The following is a 20,580-nucleotide window of genomic DNA, read 5'->3' as shown; positions in this document are numbered from 1 at the left end:
TGTATGCTTGAGGACAAGCATTTATCTAAGTTTGGTGTTGGGTTCGGCCATCACAATTGAAATTCAATGGCCTCATAATCAGGAGCTAAGAAAGGGAAAGATAAGCAACCTATACAAGAGCAAACCACATTTGATGAGAGAATGTTCAAATCCAAACACCATGAGTGCATCTTTAATTGGATGATAAGCAAAGACATTGTCCCAGAGGCGCCCTTCAAGCTAAGAAAGGAGGAATATCCTGAGATACAAAAGGTGATTAGAAAAAGGGGATGGGAGCTTCTTTGTAATCAACCTCAAATTGTAAGCATGCCTCTCATCCATGAGTTCTATGCCAATGTCATAAAGAAAGATGATGATGAAGAACCATACTTGTGCTATGTAAGGGGGGTAGTGGTCGACTTTAGCCCAGACACCATCAATAGGGTGCTAAAGACCAAGCCAAAACGGTTTAAGTAACCTAGCTATGATGAGAGGATTAAATATGACCCAAGATGTGAAGATGTGCTAAGTGACTTGTGCAAAGTGCACACAGACTGGGTGTTGGACTCACAAAGAGAACCACTCAAACTTAGAAGAGGTGATCTCATACCACAAGCCAAAGGATGGCTTGACATAGTGAGAAGATCATTAATTTCTACCTCAAACAACTCCGAGGTGACAGTGAATAGAGCAATAATGATCCACTGTATAATGAAAGGAGGGGAGATCAATGTGGGAGAAATTATAGCCAAGAACATCATTGACATAGCTGAGAAAGTCAAACAAGACAGTTGGCTAAGTTATTCTAGTACTATTCTGCGTTTATGTGAAGAGGCTGGAGTACCTCTTGAAGAATTTGAAGACACAGACCTAGTGTCCATTGCGAAATCCATCACCAAGGAAAGATTGGAATATGTCACCACAGGCCAATTGGAGAGGCAACCCCAAGCAAGAAGAAAGAAGTGGAAGGAAGCAAGACAAGAGGAGGAGCAAGAAGACAGGGAAGAACCAAGTGCTTTGAACATAAACCAACTTCAAACGGCTTTGGAAGGAATCTCTAGGCAATACTCACAAATTCAAAGAAGCCAAGAGGAACAAGTTCAACAACAAAGGGACCTTTGGCAATTGATGGATCAGCAAAGAGGATTTCAAGCTCAGTGGATGGATCAGCAAAGGGAATTTCAAACGCACATGATGGAACAACAACAAGAACAATATGCCAAAATATACGAAGCCATCAATAACTCAGCTGCTGAACATGAAAGGTCCATGGAGAAGGTAATACAAGAACATGCTCAGTTAAGGAAAGAGCAGGCTCAGCAAAGGGAGCTCCTCCACAGGATGGATGGTAGACAAGACACTTTTCACAGGGAATTCAATGAAAATAGAATGTTTAAGGAGGCCAGACATAGAGATAGAATTGAGTATGATATGTGCACTCAAAAAAAACTCAGCTACATTTGTGGAACACTCCCAGTGCTCAACCCACAAATCCTAACATTCAATGAAGCACACAAGGTATTAGAAGAGTAGAAAATTGCAAGGGTGAAATTCAATATTCAAAGGCTAAAGGAAAGGATGGTAAGCTCAGGGATATGGAGGAGAGAAGAGGAGGACTCAACAACAAAACAACAAGGAGAAGTAAGAAATAAGAAATGGGAGGATCCGAAGGGCAAATGAAAGCAAGGAGAATCAAGCAAAGGAAAGGAACCTAAAGCTTAAAGGTGGTGAAGTTCTTTTAGTATTTTAATAAATAAAGAAGATGTATATCTGAAACATGATATACCTTCTAAGTTGTTCACTTTTACAATATGCATTTTCATGTTTATGCTATGTATCACTCATATGCTTGGAATGTATGCTTGTCATCAGTATTTTTACTTGCTAATGGAATAAAAGATGTGGTTTGAACAAAAAAATAGAGAGGAACCTTGCTTATAAAGAATAAGGTTGTCCTACAAAAGTGCTAGTATATTTGCTTTCATTGTGAACGAATTAGGGCTCAAGAAATTAAAAGGAGTTAAGATGCTTGCTTACACAAGGCTAGTTGCTTAAGGGTTACAAGACTTAAGAAGTTAGAGGCACAAAATCCTTGACAATAGAAAAAATAATAAGGAAAACAAAGAACACAGAATGAAAAGCTAAACATCAATGACAAAATTTGGATATGTGTCTGTGGTGATTGATGTTAGGGGACATACTTGGGCTAGTAAATCCGAGGGTGTTTCATCACCCAGTAACTTGAGTTAACTAACTCGGGATTATCGATTGAAAACTCACATTCAAGAGTAGCTCCATAACAAAACATTTAACAGCCCAAAGAGGTGCTGGACACCACTATCCAAATAGAATCTCAAAGTTATATGCCTGTGATTGAATGTGTTAAGGAGAGAGGCTTGAGTTAGTAAATCTTTAAGAGTGTTTCAACACTTAACAACTTAAACCAACTGGTTTGGAATTGTTGATTGAAAGCTTATGCTAAAGAGCCACCTTAAGATAGGATTTTTAGCTCAATTGAAACAAAGGAAACTGAAAAAAGAAAAGAGAAGCAGAGAAAAGAATAGTTGAGGATTATATGCTAAGGTGTGAAAAAGGAGTCATGTGAACCTAACCAGTCTAGTATTGAAGCAAGCATTTTAACTAAAGAAGTTGAATTAGTCTTGATCATTTGCATTAAACAAATGACTACACAAATGAGGATGACACATTTCATGAAAGAAGTTTTTTTCTGTTAAGATATTCAATTCTTGCATCTTAAGTTCTTTTGTCAAATTCTTTTATCTCTTGCTTGAGGACAAGCAACATTTTAAGTTTGGTGTTGTGATGCATTCGCATATTTGCTATTTTAGCTAGTTAGTTTAGTTAGTTTTAGGTTAATATCACTCATTATTACTAAAATAAACAAGCAATTGTGTGAGTTCTCTCTCCATGCATTCATGAACCAAGAACTAGGTGAAATTTGGCATATTCCATGCAAATGATTCAAGGAATTTATAAACAAGTTGATGTGAATGATTCCCTTAAAATCTATTGCATAAGATGGCAAGACTTTGAGGAAGATTCTTTGGTTTATGTTAGGTGATGAAGCAAGAAGACAATGGAGCAAGAATTGGAGCAAGAAGGCTTGAAGATACATCAATCTTGGCAAGGAAACAGGAGATTGCATGTTGTCAACTCCAGCATATTTGTGGACAACGCCAGGAGCAAAATGTTTTGGCCCAGGAGAAGAAGCATGCACGTTGCCAACACCAAGTTCTATGGGCGTGTTTAGCAACAACGTGGCGTGCAATTGATGATGTGCATAAACTTGATGCTATGCTTTTTGGAAATTGCACGATCGGCAAAAATTCCTTCCGGCAAGTGCACCGGTTATCGTCAAGTAAAAACTCACAATAGAGTGAGGTCGAATCCCACAAGGATTGGTTGAATGAGCAATTCGAATTAGAAGTTTGTTTAGTTGAGCGGAATCAACTTTTGGATGAGAATTGCATAAAGTAAATGTGGCAGGAAATGTAAATTGCAAGGAATTTAAATTGCATAAGCTTAAATTGCGGGAATTAAGGTGCTAGAAAGTAAATTGCTGAAATTAAAAGGGATGGGGGTGATTGCATGAATTAAATTTGCAGAATGTAAATAGAAAAGGATAGATCAGAGATGGGGAGTTCATTGGGGTCAGGAGATATTGAAACCTCCGAATCAAAACATTTTCATCTCTTCCTCAACCAATGCATTCATTGAATCTTGCTTGGCAATCTTATATGACTGGATCCCAATTCCTTGGCTCACCAATTCTCTCTAAAAACAAACAAATTCCCAATCCCTTGGTTTAAATGTTCATAAGAAGAGATGATGCTCGATCACTGATTATACCACACAGTTTCATGAACCACAATTTGGTAGGATTACATGTCACAATATCCATCCAAACCCCAATCCAATTCACTGTGAGAAAGCTTCTCTAGCATGAATCCATCATTCCTTTCCCAAGGTTCCGAAGGATTCCAATTATGGGTAGTTTCTTTCCCAAGACAACTACCCAATGGAATTAGATCGAGAAGCTTTCTAACAAAATTCAAGAGAAAAGATTGAAGAAGAAGATAAAAACTATTATTGATTCATTGAATTACAATAGAGCTCCCTAACCCAATGAAAGGGGTTTAGTGATTCATTGCTCCGAATTCAATTACAAAACTGATGAAAATTCTAAAGTATCCAAAAAGGTTTCAACTAACTTCAATTCTATCCTATTTATACACTTTCTAAATTGAGCTTCTGTTGTGATTCTTGGGCTTTGAGGCCTTTCTCTGATTTCCTTTTTGTTTTGGGTTTATGATCCATAATCTTGATGAGGCTTTGATCCAACTCTGTAACATTCATTGAGCAAATTTAGTGAATAAACAAGTAATGACACAAGACTCAACAAATTGAAGTTCCAGAATCATCAATTCTTCAGGCCCAATCTTATAAACCATGATATTCACTTGGGTTTCACACCATAATACGTTTAAGTTAGTATTTGTGCTCAATTGCTAACTTAAACTTCAATATATTTGGCCCAGAAACATTTTCAAATGGTGGTGTTTAAGTTGAAGTTTAAGTTTCAGTTTAAGGTCAAACTAAAACTTAAACGTGGAATTGGAAGAAAGCACCCCAGGAGTGTACATAGTCGAACACGTTTAACCTCCAGTTTGAGGTCAAACTGGAGGTTAAACTTGGAAATGAAGAAAGCAACCCCTGGAGGCAATTTGGATCGAACACGTTTAACCTCCAGTTTGAGGTCAAACTGGAGGTTAAACGTGGAATGAAGAAAACACCCTGGAGGAAGGAAATGGTCGAACACGTTTAACCTCCAGTTTGAGGTCAAACTGGAGGTTAAACGTGGAATGCTCCTGGTGCCTCTCTTGCTTCTGGCGTTTAACCTCCAGTTTAAGGTTAAACTGGAGGTTAAACGTGGAATGCTTCTTGGTGAGAAAGAAAAGTGTCGAACACGTTTAACCTCTAGTTTAAGGTTAAACTAGAGGTTAAACGTGGAATGCTCCCTTGGTTCAAATCATCATTCTGGCGTTTAACCTTCAGTTTGAGGTTAAACTGGAGGTTAAACGCCAGTTTCCTCTTTTCTCAACTTTCATGATTCTGGCGTTTAACCTTCAGTTTAACCTTAAACTGAAGGTTAAACGCCACTTTCAGCATTTGGTGCATTCCTTATTCTGGCGTTTAACTTCCAGTTTAAGGTTAAACTGGAGGTTAAACGCCACTTTCACATTGTATGGCTTGGCACATGTGATCTTCAAGCTTCCTTTATTGATTTTGTTGCTTCCTTGCCTAGCCTCTTCTTCCTTGAAATCATCCACACAATTGCATCAAAGTCTTGCAAAATTTCATGAGAATTCTTCCATTCATAGCATTCAAGTAATATAACTAAAAACTCATGGAATTTGCATCAAAATTACACTGTTTGGATGGTTCATTACTTGGTTGTTCATTTAACCATTCTTGGTTACTTTAAGCTCAAGAAAATGCATAAAACAACTAAAACTAACAGAAAAATGCTAGTGAAACTAGCCTAAGATGCCTTGGCATCACAACACCAAACTTAATACTTGCTTGTCCCTAAGCAAGTCCTGAGATATTTGAGAAGAAAGTATGAAACAGAAAGCAATTACATTGGCTATATTAGCAAGCATTTGAAGTTCATCAGAAGGGTTTTATGCAGAAAGTTGTAGCATCACTTTTTCATTCTTACCAGGGAGGATTATCACTTTTTCATTGCATCCATCAAACACTGCTATGGCCTCTTGTTATTCTTATGTCCTTGGCACTTTTTCTTTCTTTGTTTTTCTTTTTCTTAGAGCTCCTTTGCTCCTTGTTTGCTCAGTGTCATGTGTTGCACAAGCCTTTGGCATTTTCTTTTTCTTCTCAGTGCAGTACACATATCCACTACAGGCATTTTAGTTCATATTTCTTTTTGAGACATTGGTGCCCAGCACCTCTTTGTGTAACTAAATGTTTTGTAGCTAGGTTGCTCTTGATAATGGACTTTTGGTTGATAATCCCGGGTTAGTTAACCCAAGTTACCAAGTGTTGAAACACTCCACAGAACCTATTCATCCAAGCAGATCCTAGTACATAAACACCACAGGCATATATCTCAAAAGTTCAAACCATTGGTGCCTAGCGTTATTTTCTTAAATCTTTTGCTTTTTGGTTGCCCTTTTTCAGTGGCTTTTCTTCTTCTTTTTCTTTCTTTTTCATGGCCAAAGACATTTATTCATCAAGATCCATAGACAGTATTCAACTTCTACACAAAAAATGATAATTCTACACTCAATTTCCAGTGAGCTAACTAAACAATCAAGCATGCATACCACCACTTAATTCTACTTGATTTGTCACTAATTGAGCCAAGTTACTTTTGTTCAAACTTTTCTTTTAATTTTTGGAAACAGAACAAGCATGGCAAGCATTTGTTTAAGCAGGTGAAGTTATATCCAAACATCTAGGCATTCACTTTATTCAAAGCAGTAAACCAACAAACATACTAAAAACTTCACTTAAACTTAAATGACTTAAAATGAAACAAAGCTCATGAAGACAATTCACAACTATCATTTGATTGTTAAGGAACGGGACCACCTCTTATTTATTGCTTGGTTCTTCTTGATTCTTGGGATTCTGCTTCTTCTTGCTTCTTACCTCTTTTTGACCACTTGTACTTCCTTTGTCTTTTCTCATGAGCTTTTTCCAGAATCCAGCCTTTTTCATTGTTTCTTCCACTCCTTTTTCAAGGATCATTGCCTTGTTTATTTCTCCTTCTTTCCTCCCTTTTATACCTGCACAAACAAACAAATGTGCTATTATTTTTCGGTCCATGTGAATAGTCTTTGCACATGTTTTTCATTCTTTTTGAATTGTAAATCAATGATTGTCTTTGTGAGCTTATAGCCGTGACCTTTGTGTGTATGCACATTTATTAATGGACACCAAACTTAATGTTTGGTAATGTCTCCTGATGTCATGAAATCCATGTTGGTTGTCCTTAATGAATGTGCATAATTCTAATAAATCATAGTCACTTTGGCTCTTTGATCCTAAACAATTTTACTACCTAAAGTAATTGAAATCAAAGTATTAAAACATGCAAATGGTAACTTGTCATGAATTTCTAAATCCAAAGGAACTTCTTGCTTTTCATTAACCGTGTTCCAAGAGGAACACCAAACTTAATGTTTGGTTGTGCACCTTGAGTGAAAGATTGAATACAATTTGAATAAGATTTGGGGTGCCTTTAGGCACACCAAACTTAGAGACCAATTGTATTTAACATGCAATGTTTAGTGCACCTTATCAACAGTTGTCCTGAGGATTCAAGTTCATGCATAAGAAACCATGCTTTATTAGATGCAGAGCAAAACAATAAAGAGTAAGGATACTAAAACATGGGTTGCCTCCCACGAAGCGCTTCTTTAACGTCACTAGCTTGACGGTTGTCCCTTGTTAGGGTGGATTGTAGTGCTTGATGTCCTCTCCTCTCACTATGGAAACATCCCCATTTGACTCCTTCATGATTTCCAAATGTTCCATAGAAAGAACTTTCCTGATTGTGAACACTTGAGGGAGCTGAGAAGGAATGGGTTTGAGGCCAGGTGGGATTGGCAAATAATGACTTGATATTACTTTATCTCCCGGAGAGAAACCTTCAGTGGGAATTTTCTTGTTTCTCCACCCTCTTGGCAATTTCTTTACAATTCTTCCCTCTTTCTTGAGGCTTTCTTCATTGACCCTTATGACAGGAGGGTCCTTCTGAGCTGTTTCTATTGATTCTTGTGGCTTTAACTCTTGCAATTCTTGTTTGCCTTTCAAGGATTGTTTCAGAGTTTCAGTTGCTGGATTGCTTTCCTCCAAACACAGATGGCTACTATCATCCTTAGGCTTTTCAGGTTCTGGTTCAGGCTCAGATACAGGTTTGAAAACATGGAAAATGAGCTGTTCATCATGTACTCTCAAAATTAGCACTCCTTGTTCTATATCTATGAGCGCTCTAGCGGTGGCTAGAAATGGCCTTCCTAGAATGATAGGGTGTAGGTAGCTTTCCTCCATGTCCAAAATGACAAAGTCTGTGGGGAAAAAATAATTCCCCACTTTCACCAGCACATTCTCAACTACCCCTTCAGCTTGCTTTTGAGTTTTATCAACCAGTTGTATGATTACATCAGTGGATCTCACCTCGTTCAGTTGTAGCCTCCTCATAAGAGTCAGAGGCATCACATTTATGCTAGCTCCTAGATCACAGAATCCTCTGTCAATTTTTGTTTCCCCTATGATACAGGGGATATGAAAACTTCCTGGGTCTGTTTTCTTAGAGACCGTATCCTTCTTGATGAGTGCACTGCAATCCTTGTTCATTATTACAGTTTGTCCTCTCTTCAAAACTCTTTTCTTGCTCAGCAATTCCTTCAAATACTTGATGTGTGTAGGCATCTGTTGGAGGATCTCAAGGAAGGGAATATTGATGTGGAGAGACTTAAATGTCTCTAAGAACCTTGAATATGTTTTCCCTTTTTCACCTCCACCTAACCTTTGAGGGAATGGTGCTTTTGGTTGGTATGTTTCCAGCATGCCTTCCTCTTGCAGTTCCTTGGCTTGCTCAGCTTCACTTTCCTGCTTAGCTTCTTCCACACCTTCCTTCAAGATTTCTGGTTCCTTTTCTGAGGGTCTGATTCCTTCTTCTTCTGAGACTTCCTTCAATATGGTGATGACCTTTCATTCTTCCCATCTCACTCCCTTTTGTTCCCCTTTAGGATTCTTCTCTGTGTCACTAGGGAACACTGCGGTTGATTTGGGGGTCTGTTGAGATAGCTCTCCTACTCGAGCCTCCATCCACTTGAGTTTTTCGCCATGGTTCCTTAAGGTCGATCTCACATCGTCCCTAAAGCTTTTCAACTCACTTATATCCTGACCCATGTTTACTAACCTTCCTTTTATCCTGTTTAATTGATCTTGAAATTGTTGGTTTGGATTGGATTGGGCAGGTTGGTTATTTTGGCCATGATATGGTGGTTGGGAGTAAGTGTTTTGTGTGGCTTGGTATGATTTTTGGTTGGAGTTTTGGTATGTGGAATTGTTATGTTGGTTGTGGTTGTAAGGTTTGTGGTTTTGTGGTTGGGTTTGCTGGTTTCCCCACCCAAAGTTTGGGTGGTTTTTCCATCCTGGGTTGTAAGTGTTGGAATGTGGATCATATGATTGCCTTTGTTGGTTTCCCACATAGTTGGCCTCTTCCCAATCACCTCCTTCAATGCTTACTTCCTCTTGATCTTGTGTGTGTATTGCAGCCACTTGCTTTGTGTCTAATTTCCTGGTGAGCTCTGCTAGTTGCTTGGTAAACACTTTGTTTTGGGCTAGAATTGCATCAACATGGTTCAGCTCCATGACTCCCTTAGTGTTGTGTCTCTCTGAAGCATAGTAGTACTCATTCTCAGCCACTGTCTCAATCACTTCAATGGCTTCTTCCACAGTCTTTTTCCTGTTCAATGAACCTCCTGATGAATGGTCTACAGCCTTCCTTGATTCATAAGAAAGTCCATCATAGAAAATATTCAATTGCACCCAGTCAGGGAACATGTTGGGTGGATATTTCCTTGTCAATTCTTTGAACCTCTCCCATGCCTCGTAGAGCGTCTCACCATCTTGTTGTCTAAAAGTCTGAACCTCAGATCGAAGCCTATTGACCTTTTGTGGAGGGTAGAAATGTGCCAGAAACTTGCTCTCCACCTCATCCCAGGTTGTTAGGCTGTCCCTTGGGAATGATTCCAGCCACTTAGATGCCTTGTCCCTAAGTGAAAATGGGAACAAGAGCAGTTTATAGGCATCATCCTGGACTCCATTGGACTTCACAGTGTTGCAAATTCTCAGGAATTTTGTGAGATGTTGGTTTGGGTCTTCATTAGCACTCCCACCAAATGAACAATGGTTCTCCACCAGTGATATTAACTGTGGTTTGAGTTCAAAATTGTTGGCCTGAATGGGTGGTTTCTGAATGCTGCTACCACAATTCCCAGAGGTTGGGTTTATGTATGAACCAAGAACCCTCCTCTCAGGAATGGCATTGTTTCCATCATCCCTCTCATGGTTGTGAAATTCTCTATCCATGTTGAGATCTAGAGCTTCCTCAAAGTTGTCCTCAGATTCTCCTTCAGATTCTTCTTCTCTTAGTACTCTCTTCCCTCTTGCTTCCCTTCTAAGTCTATGAAGGGTCCTCTCTGGTTCGGTATATGGAGGAGTTGATGCCTCTCCTCTCCTACCTGTCATACAAGAACACACCACAAGCAACAAACAAGTGGAATACTCTTGGTTAATGGAAGAGTATGGTTAGAGCAGTTGAGGAATTAATTCAAATAGTTAGTGGGTTAGTGAGTTAGTTGCTTGAATTGAAAGGCATAAGAAAGAAAAAGCAAATAACAGAGTGCAGTAATTAAAATTCAACAAGTAACTTGAACTAAATTAACAAAACAAAAAAAATGCTCAATCTAGTTAACTTCCAATTTGAGAATTGTCAATCGAAAACCAATCTCCGGCAACGGCGCCATAAACTTGATGATGTGCATAAACTTGATGCTATGCTTTTTGGAAATTGCATGATCGGCAAAAATTCCTTCCGGCAAGTGCACCGGTTATCGTCAAGTAAAAACTCACAATAGAGTGAGGTCGAATCCCACAAGGATTGGTTGAATGAGCAATTCGAATTAGAAGTTTGTTTAGTTGAGCGGAATCAACTTTTGGATGAGAATTGCATAAAGTAAATGTGGCAGGAAATGTAAATTGCAAGGAATTTAAATTGCATAAGCTTAAATTGCGGGAATTAAGGTGCTAGAAAGTAAATTGCTGAAATTAAAAGGGATGGGGGTGATTGCATGAATTAAATTTACAGAATGTAAATAGAAAAGGGTAGATCAGAGATGGGGAGTTCATTGGGGTCAGGAGATATTGAAACCTCCGAATCAAAACATTTTCATCTCTTCCTCAACCAATGCATTCATTGAATCTTGCTTAGCAATCTTATATGGTTGGATCCCAATTCCTTGGCTCACCAATTCTCTCTAAAAACAAACAAATTCCCAATCCCTTGGTTTAAATGTTCATAAGAAGAGATGATGCTCGATCACTGATTATACCACACAGTTTCATGAACCACAATTTGGTAGGATTACATGTCACAATATCCATCCAAACCCCAATCCAATTCACTGTGAGAAAGCTTCTCTAGCATGAATCCATCATTCCTTTCCCAAGGTTCCGAAGGATTCCAATTATGGGTAGTTTCTTTCCCAAGACAACTACCCAATGGAATTAGATCGAGAAGCTTTCTAACAAAATTCAAGAGAAAAGATTGAAGAAGAAGATAAAAACTATTATTGATTCATTGAATTACAATAGAGCTCCCTAACCCAATGAAAGGGGTTTAGTGATTCATTGCTCCGAATTCAATTACAAAACTGATGAAAAATTCTAAAGTATCCAAAAAGGTTTCAACTAACTTCAATTCTATCCTATTTATACACTTTCTAAATTGAGCTTCTGTTGTGATTCTTGGGCTTTGAGGCCTTTCTCTGATTTCCTTTTTGTTTTGGGTTTATGATCCATAATCTTGATGAGGCTTTGATCCAACTCTGTAACATTCATTGAGCAAATTTAGTGAATAAACAAGTAATGACACAAGACTCAACAAATTGAAGTTCCAGAATCATCAATTCTTCAGGCCCAATCTTATAAATCATGATATTCACTTGGGTTTCACACCATAATACGTTTAAGTTAGTATTTGTGCTCAATTGCTAACTTAAACTTCAATATATTTGGCCCAGAAACATTTTCAAATGGTGGTGTTTAAGTTGAAGTTTAAGTTTCAGTTTAAGGTCAAACTAAAACTTAAACGTGGAATTGGAAGAAAGCACCCCAGGAGTGTACATAGTCGAACACGTTTAACCTCCAGTTTGAGGTCAAACTGGAGGTTAAACTTGGAAATGAAGAAAGCAACCCCTGGAGGCAATTTGGATCGAACACGTTTAACCTCCAGTTTGAGGTCAAACTGGAGGTTAAACGTGGAATGAAGAAAACACCCTGGAGGAAGGAAATGGTCGAACACGTTTAACCTCCAGTTTGAGGTCAAACTGGAGGTTAAACGTGGAATGCTCCTGGTGCCTCTCTTGCTTCTGGCGTTTAACCTCCAGTTTAAGGTTAAACTGGAGGTTAAACGTGGAATGCTTCTTGGTGAGAAAGAAAAGTGTCGAACACGTTTAACCTCTAGTTTAAGGTTAAACTAGAGGTTAAACGTGGAATGCTCCCTTGGTTCAAATCATCATTCTGGCGTTTAACCTTCAGTTTGAGGTTAAACTGGAGGTTAAACGCCAGTTTCCTCTTTTCTCAGCTTTCATGATTCTGGCGTTTAACCTTCAGTTTAACCTTAAACTGAAGGTTAAATGCCACTTTCAGCATTTGGTGCATTCCTTATTCTGGCGTTTAACTTCCAGTTTAAGGTTAAACTGGAGGTTAAACGCCACTTTCACATTGTATGGCTTGGCACATGTGATCTTCAAGCTTCCTTTATTGATTTTGTGCTTCCTTGCCTAGCCTCTTCTTCCCTGAAATCATCCACACAATTGCATCAAAGTCTTGCAAAATTTCATGAGAATTCTTCCATTCATAGCATTCAAGTAATATAACTAAAAACTCATGGAATTTGCATCAAAATTACACTGTTTGGATGGTTCATTACTTGGTTGTTCATTTAACCATTCTTGGTTACTTTAAGCTCAAGAAAATGCATAAAACAACTAAAACTAACAGAAAAATGCTAGTGAAACTAGCCTAAGATGCCTTGGCATCAGCAATCTTGGAGAGCTAGCCTCGAGCACGTTGCCACACTTGGGGAAGGCTAGCGTGTTCCTTGACAACGCTGGAAACAACGCCAGGATCTTGAAGCAGAGCAAGGAAGAGCTAGAGAGCGTTGCCAATGCCAGGAAGAGCTGGCGTGTTCTTAAGCAATGCCAGGATCTTGGAGCAGGACAAGGAAGGCTCGAACATGTTGCCAAGCCAAGGATGAATTGGCGTGTTCCTTAGCAATGCCCACAACAACGCTAGGCCAAGAAATGCTAGGCCAAGGAAGGCTCGAGCACGTTGTTGGCTTGAGATAGCATGGGCGTGTTCCTTAGCAACGCCCACAACAACGCTAGGCCAAGAAATGTTAGGCCAAGGGAGGCTCGAGCACGTTGTTGGCTTGAGATAGCATGGGTGTGTTCCTTAGCAACGCCCACAATAATGCAAGCAAGTAAAGCTTGGTGCCAACTAAGAGCTTGAGAGCGTTGCCAAGCTTGAGAATGAACTAGAGTGTTTGAAGGCAACGCCCACAACAACGCAAGAAAGCAAAGCTTGGTGCCAACCAAGAGCTCGAGAGCGTTGCCAAGCTTGAGAATGAACTAGAGTGTTTGAAGGCAACACCCACAACAATACAAGCAAGCAAAGCTTGGTGCCAACCAAGAGCTCGAGGACGTTGTTGCCTTGAGGATGAACTAGAGTTTTTGATAAAAACGCTAGCAACAACGCAGGCAAGCAAGATTTTGGGCCAAGGAAGAGCTTGAGGACATTGTTGCCTTGAGGATGAACTGGCATGTTCATCAACAATGCCAACAACAACGCCCAACAATACAAGGCAGCCTTGGAGAGTGATCTTGGGCGTTGCCAATTTGGAAGAAAGGGTGTGTGTTCACCAACAACTCCAGTAAAGTTGGCAGCTTGACCTCACCTTCTTCAAGGATGCATAACTTGAGCTACAGAGATCTAATTTGAGTGCTTTTAGTTGCGTTGAAAAGCTGACATTTAAAGCTTTCCAACCATATATAATAGTTTATAGTGAAGCATGAAATGGAAGCTTGAATCAAAGTCATCTTTAGGCCCCAAAAACAAGAACAAGAAGATTGAAACTCAAAGAAGCATGAATGAGCCCAAAAAAAGGCTCGAGCACGTTGCCAAGGCAAGGATGAACTGGCGTGTCCCTTGGCAACTCTAGCAACAATGCCAAGACCAAGAATTTGGGCTAGGGGAGTTCACTAGCACGTTGGCACTAGCGTGTTTGGCAAAAATGCCCCAACCAATGCAGCCTGACCTTGCCCTCTTCAATGGAGCATAACTTCAGCTTGGAAAATCCAATTGAGATGACCCTAAGTGCATTGGAAAGAAGATATTCCGAGCTTTCCAATGATGTATAATAGTCCATATTGAAGCAAAGGATTGAAGCTCAAAGTTCAGGCAACATCAAGCATGAAAAGCGAAGCTAAGAAGGAAGAATGAGCCAAGTGTTTGGCAATAACTTGGGCAACAACGCCCAAGCACCAAGCTTCCAGCCCAGGAAATGCCATAGCACGTTGCCAACGTGCAATAAGGCTAGCGTGTTTGCCAGTAATGCCCAACCAATGGGCCAGAAGCAATGTAAATGAGCTTTACTTCATCTGTTTGGCAACACTTCTTTCATTGAGCCAAGAATTCAATAAGGGTAAAGCCCACATTGCTAACCCAATTGAAGATCTCTAAATGGGTTTTGGGAGTAGTATAAATAGATAGGAGTTTTGTACTTTGAAGGGACTTTTAGATACTTAGACACTTTTACTTTCCACTCTAGTACTGGAACTTTTATAGCATTCTTCAATTTCAGGAAGGATACTCGAAAGCTATTTTGTTTTTCTTGCAACTTTCAATTTCCAGTTTTAAGAACTTCTTCTTCTTCATTCTTCCTTCTTCTCTACACTTAGCTTTAATGTCTATTTTTTCACTTGTTGTTGAATTGAGAGCAATGATTCACTAAACCCTATTTTCATTAGGGGGAAGAGCTCTGTTTGTTTGAATGAATTGATAATTCTCCTTCTCTTTCTCAATTAAAGTGGTTCATCCAAGAGAAAACTCTTGTTCTTCAAAGATTCAATCACCATCGAGAGAAGGGTTGAATCTATATGAATTATGTTGTGAACTTGAGAAAGGAGCCACATAACTCAGTTTAGAGTTCATCCTTTCATGATTTCTTTGATCAATAAACTTTGGGTTGGTACGTGAGATGTAACCACCCTTAGTTGAGATCCTAGAAGTTGTGTGGCATAAAGGATTAGTAAATTGTGCTTCATCTTTTCTCATGAATAATTAGATCACGAGAGTGGTAATTGATTGTGTTGAGAGAAATTGAGTTGCCAAGAGATTGGAACTTAATTACCCATAATCTGCCATGGATCAATACCCATGATTGAGAAGGAATTGAGTAACATCAATTCATGAGAATTCACATCTCTGATCCCTAATGATCTCTCCACCATTAATTCTCATCTCCTTTGTTCTTTAGTTATTTTGATTACCTATTACCCAACTCCCTTCTACATTCTTGCAATTTATTATTCTGCCATTTATATTCTGCTCTAGATTACTTGCCATTTAATTTCTGCACTTTAAATTCCTGTACTCTACTTATTTGCACTTTATCTTTAATGTCATTTAAGTTTCTTACACTTTAAGTTTCAGTCATTTACTTTCATTTCCTTTCTTCATTATAATTCTTTAGATTCCTTGTCATTTAACTTTTGCAATTACGTTCAAGAATCAAAATCTCATGAAATCAAAACCATGTTTGCTCAACTAAAATACCGTTTAACTAAAGTTGCTTAATCTACCAATCTCCGTAGGATCGACCTCACTCTAAGTGAATTTTACTACTTGATACGATCCGGTATACTTGCTGGTTGCGTGTTAATTCTTAATTTTTTGCGTACCAATAGACTGCTTCTTGTTTGCTTTGTGTAGTTCTAAGATTGTCATCATTCTACTGTCTAGTTTTCATCTTTGACTAAAACATGTGTAAATGAGTTCCTTCATCGATTTGTCATAAGAATATCATCACCGTAGGAATGCCATGCACCATCATTATATTGATAATGTGTTTTTAAATTTTAATTAAAGAAAGGTTTTGATGTTTTTAAATTTTAGTACACAGTTCACATTTGTTTTGACATTTGTATTGAGAATAGCAATCTGTGATGGAATTACCCCCTTCTTAAATGTAAAGAATGTCCTTCATTGTATCATAAACGAATAGAATGCATACTTGCACCTGCTATTATTGATTTAATAGCTCCATATGCCTTAATGTTGAACTTTAATTTCCTCATATACCCTCCTATAGCTTTGCTCCAGTTACTTGACTATTTTGAAAAGAAAGTAAGAAACTTAAACTTCAGGCCTTCATGGAATCCTTGATCGGCTGATCTTGTGAGTACTTTTGAAATTTCAGTGGCTAGTAGTTTGATGGTTTAGGTTTATGTTCGACGCATTATCATCTATGTAAGAGATGAAGAGTTACCTTAATCTTAACAGAAATTATGCTACTACAATACTGTTTTGCAAGTTATCTTATAATTAGCTCTGTTCGGTGCGAGTGGTGAGTGACACTTGAAAACACAGGCTCTCTTCCGTTGAGTTGAGTTGAGTTGTGTTCAATATCTTGTCCTGTTAACAAAACCGATGATTTTAGTATTAATATTTATTACTGATCGTGCTTAGTTAGTAACAGTGATTAGACACAAAGACGAAGAAGGAAAAAACAGAAGAGAAATAAAGGAGAGGTTCCTTCCTGTTTTGCTGTGAACTAGATGGAATGAAGCTGAAGGTCAATTGGGATTCACCACTCTTGACACCCGTAAGTATTAGATCTTTTCCAATTTCTATTTCAGTTACGATTAATGGTTTCACTCACTCCCTTAGGCATAGATCGTGTTGCCAATCCCTTCAGATATATTTCTACATATTCTATCTAATTTCTTGTAATTAGAATGGCAATCAAATGGTTCATGATATATCCATTTAGCGTTTATTATTTACTTTTTTTATTTTATGAAATAGTGAAGCGAACAAGGGAGGAATCCAAGAAGCAAGTGCATTGCATTGCATGCTGAGTAAGAGTTTGTAGAGAGTGAGTGTGGGATTAAAAAAGGGAATTCAAAATTTAGCGACTGGGGTCAGGGGGTGACTTGCCCTAATCTGGTGGTGAGTACAACCCTTATCGCGCGCCGCGCAGGGTCAATTCCAGCCACGGCATGATGATCGATGATGACAAGGAGACTGGTTCTTTGGGGCCTTACCACGACAGGCCAAGAACTTTCCCCAACAGGCCAAAATTATACACTTCTGCCGTGTTCAAATGATTTTCTTGTGGTATTTCAGTAGATACTTTATCCCACCTAGTTTCACCTACTAAGTTGCTTGCATTTTTTGCTGGGTTTTTAATTCTGATTTTACACTTTAGTCTCCTACAGGTTGAAGTTTCTGGTGGAAGAGAAAAACCCTCTAGAATAGTTGATAAAGATGAAGGATTGGGGAAGGTAAGCAGATCACAGTATATAATTATACGTGTTAACGTATCTCTATCGAACATAGTGGTAAATATTAGGATTACATTGTAATGCCATGTGTATGCGCATCTATAGTATAATGTACTAACCAGAGGTACTCATAAAGGAGAGTTTATTAGAATTTAGAGTTTCTTTCACTTTACTCTTTTTTTATTTTGTGGTACTTCTGCCTCTATTGGTGTAACTAGAGAAATTTGTCACCAAATTCACGTCAGTTCCATAATAAAAAAAAAGCTGTATCTGTTGTTGAATTTTAGAAGGCAAGGGGAATTTTTCAGTTCATTGTTATTTGTATTTTCAGTGTTATCTCAACATCTAGCCTTTTGGTATCGCCAAGGCTAAGGTTCTTCTGAACACTCTAAAATTAAGCTCTGTTAATATGGTATCATACAATGGTTAATGTTGTTGTGATTACTTCTATTATTTAGTTCAGAAGTTCTTTTGACTTTTTACGATTCGCAGTTTACTTGATTTATGGTCTTTCTGACTTGCTTGGCATTGGATTATGGTGGAGACTTGTGCATTTTGATTGATATCTATATTATTGTTCTTATGGCTAGTTTAATGCTACAAAGTTAAAGAAGCTTAGAGAGCAAACTTCAATCCAAATGGTGGTACTGTGACTGCTGGCAATGCTTCTAGCATAAGGTCCATCTCTAAAATCTAGAGTGCGTTCTTTATTCTTATGTGAATTCATGGGAATGGTTCCATGCATCATTGCAAGAAATTCGATTAGTTTTAATCATACCATTCTATAAAACTGTGATATAGCAATCACAAGGTTGTGAAGTGCTTGCCCTTTTATTGATAATGAATTGGTTTATGGATTTGACTAGTGATGGAGCTGTTGCGATAGTGCTAGTGAGTAAAGAGAAAGCACATGAGCTCGGATTACATGTAATAGCAAAGATAAGAGGATTCACGGATGTGGCTTAGGTCTTGTGACTGATTATTCTAAACTGTTTTTATCTTGATAAATATGATCATGTAGAACTAAATCAAAATGATTTTTACAGGAACTTGAATTATTTACAACTGCTCCTACCCTTGCAATACCAAAAGCTATATCAAATGCTGGTCTAAAGGCTTCTCAAATTGATTATTATGAAATAAATGAAGCTTTTTCTATAAGGAATACAACACCCTTTACTCATTCATTCTTATTTCATTTATCTTTTGTTCTTCTAACTTCTTCTATACAGGTTGTGTCTCTTGCAAATCAGAAGCTTCTTTGTCTTAGTCCTGTGAGTGTTCATGTGACTAAACTAGTTCTTTGCACATTAATCTGACATTTTCTTTTGGCTAGCATGGCTGTTTCTCCAATTTGATTCCTTCATTCTGCCCCATTACATGACTAAATATTGTTTATAATTCATGCATTTCATATTAAATGCAAGACAAACTTAATGTACATGGTGGAGCTGTATCATTAGGCCATCCACTAGGTTGCAGCGGGGATTGAATCCTAATTACATTAATAGGGGTAAATTGCAATCTTGGTTACTCTAAGCATCTTATTCCTTCACCCTTACATACTTTCGCATGTATATGAACCAACTTGGGTTTGGCTGTTTTAGGTATTGAGACAGAAGAATGGGAGATATGGCGTTGCTGGCATCTGTAATGGTGGAGGCGGAGCATCTGCACTTGTCCTTGAGCTCATGTAAGCACTTTTTTACCTTGCCAAATAACATTACTCTATCCCTTTGAATATATTATTTCAACTCATTGAAAACCTTAGTTAAATCAAGTATTCATCTTGCTATTCTTTTTTTCTATGTATATCTGTTAGGATTCATATGCCATTCAAAGCTTTGAGAGAGGAATAGCTGCTCAAAATGCTGGTCATTTTTCTTGGGAGATAGTTCTGGTGTGATTTCTAACTGCACTGAACTGTTGATAACTTTAACTGATATCACTGACTAGTGTTTCAGCATGTCTTAATGTTCTAAAATCTTATTAATTTTGTTTTGTTAACAGATACTTGGTTTAGCATGTCTTAATGTTCTGACTAGTGATCCCTTGATAATTTTACATACTTGTGTTAATGATATATGGTTATTATTGTAGCAGAGGCACCTATTCTGTTGAACCAGAATCTTGTCATTGGCACCACACCAATAAAAGACTTGGTCAGGCAAATGGAGTACACACTTTGGCATTTTGGTCTAAACATGTTAGGACAAAATCCACTTTGTTTTCTAAATATATAATGTAGATTTACTTTTAAATTTTTTTTATAATATTTGTGTTGTTTAAATTTGTATTATGCTTTATTACTTTTCAAGAGAAATTTGTGTATAAATATTTTGAATTTAATGAAATATTTCATTTTGTATTAATTAATTTTAGTATATTGATATTACGTACAATAATAATAATTGTTGGTAAAAATAATTTGAAATTTAAAAAAAAATAATAGGTTGTCATTTCTAAAAGAGTGAACATAATTAAAATTTTAATATTTTAGTGACAATAGTAATGGCAACTAAAAATGAATAACATTACAATTTTAGAATTATTTTTAGTGGCCATATAAATTGCTGGTAAAATGGGTTTTGGCGGCAATAGTAATGGCCACTAAAATTGAATAACATTGCAATCTTAGAATACTTTTTGTGGCCATATAAATTGTCAAAAAAATAGCCGCTAAAAGTTATATACTTTTTTGCGGCCATTAAAAAGGTCTTTAGCGGCAAAGCATAAGACGGCTAATGTCTAATTGCCGGTAAATGTATTATCGGCTATTTTTATTGTCGCTAAAAACAAAATAAATAGCCGCTAAAAGTGATTATTTTTGTAGTGTTGCCAAGTTAATCATTCGCTATTTTAACTATTTTTAACTTAATTTAACTATTTTTTTTTTAAATTTCAGACAAACAAACCCATAAATATGTGAAAGAACGAAAGTGGATGGCACCGATACCCAAAAAACAGTTGTGGAGGGCTGATTTGGTTGGAACTTTGCTGAATTTCAACTCTATTCCCAAAATTTATTAAAGGCAAAACCAAAAATTTAAACCATTTGTCACAAGTTATGAATAACAAATGGTTTGGCTTCTTGCTAAACTATTATTACCTATCATTGGGGAATCATAACTAGGTGCAGTACTTTTAATTTCCTGGAGAAAGAAATAGCGACTCACATAGTGGAACCGAAAAGACT

General features: G+C 37.7%; 1 pseudogene; it reads left to right on the top strand.

Annotated features, from left to right (window-relative positions):
• The first annotated feature begins 690 nt into the window (after positions 1–690).
• Positions 691–19,081, top strand: LOC130975037 (acetyl-CoA acetyltransferase 1-like; annotated as a pseudogene).
• Positions 19,082–20,580: the final 1,499 nt, after the last annotated feature.

This window comes from Arachis stenosperma, chromosome 4 (assembly GCF_014773155.1).
Source record: "Arachis stenosperma cultivar V10309 chromosome 4, arast.V10309.gnm1.PFL2, whole genome shotgun sequence".
Lineage (NCBI taxonomy): Eukaryota > Viridiplantae > Streptophyta > Magnoliopsida > Fabales > Fabaceae > Arachis > Arachis stenosperma.
This window is presented reverse-complemented; position numbering and strand designations above follow the sequence as displayed.